We start from the raw sequence: 819 nt of genomic DNA, 5'->3' as shown, positions 1-819 counted from the left end.
CTTGGATACTTGTCCACAATTTCACGTATTTGTTCCAAAATGTGTGCAAAGACTGAAATAAAATCCACATGCGAACTTCACAAAAACATCAGAAAAACCCCACATGGGGGAGGGGGGGCATAATGACACAGCAATCAACACAACGGTAAGAGCGCTTCACAGAAAACACCCAAAGAAACCTTACATTTAACCGAGCAAATTAAGAAGTCTAAGACATGTCCTCACCAGTTCTGGCTCCTTCTCTTCCTTCTCCTTCTTGTCTTTCGTCTCTTTCTTCTCGTCTTTTTTCTTCTCCGTTTCGGGAGTTTTTTTCTTGGTGTCCGCCATGGCGTTCCGAGTCGTCAGTGCGCGTGCGCGCGGTGCGGGGCAGCATGGGAGTTTCGGGTCAAAAATGGCGGCGCCCATGGACGATGAAGATCCCGTCAACTCGGACAACTTTTACTCGCTTCTAAACTGTCCCAGAACGGTGAGACCGCAGGGTTTGGGGGTGGGAGAGCTCGGGAGGGTTTTTAGGAAAAGATACAGTTATTTGCGATGTCTATTCTTTCTCCATAGGTGCATGCACAAATAGGTTTTGGAGTGAGAGGTCGCCTAAGGCATAACGGTTGTGTAACGAAATTATACCTACTGAGTACGTGATGTTGTGAGTGTGGGAAATTGTGTACTTTGCTTGATTGGGACTAAATGACAACAAATTATATCATGTAGCTGCACAGCTAGCAAGGACGCTCAGCACTAAAATGTTACCTGTGTAGAATCCACCATCAGTCAATTTTTTATGGGAAATTCTGGACGTTGCATATGAAGTGGGAGGGTGGG

The 819-nt window shown here is 46.0% G+C and overlaps 1 protein-coding gene across 1 annotated transcript in view; it reads right to left on the bottom strand.

Annotated features, from left to right (window-relative positions):
• LOC109487504 (26S proteasome non-ATPase regulatory subunit 2-like) overlaps positions 1–819 on the bottom strand; it is a 16726-nt gene that overhangs the window by 14011 nt on the left and 1896 nt on the right. The gene's annotated exons all lie outside the window — the stretch shown is intronic.

Source organism: Branchiostoma belcheri, unplaced genomic scaffold, assembly GCF_001625305.1.
Source record: "Branchiostoma belcheri isolate BF01 breed outbred unplaced genomic scaffold, Haploidv18h27 scaffold89, whole genome shotgun sequence".
Classification (NCBI taxonomy): domain Eukaryota; kingdom Metazoa; phylum Chordata; class Leptocardii; order Amphioxiformes; family Branchiostomatidae; genus Branchiostoma; species Branchiostoma belcheri.
This window is presented reverse-complemented; position numbering and strand designations above follow the sequence as displayed.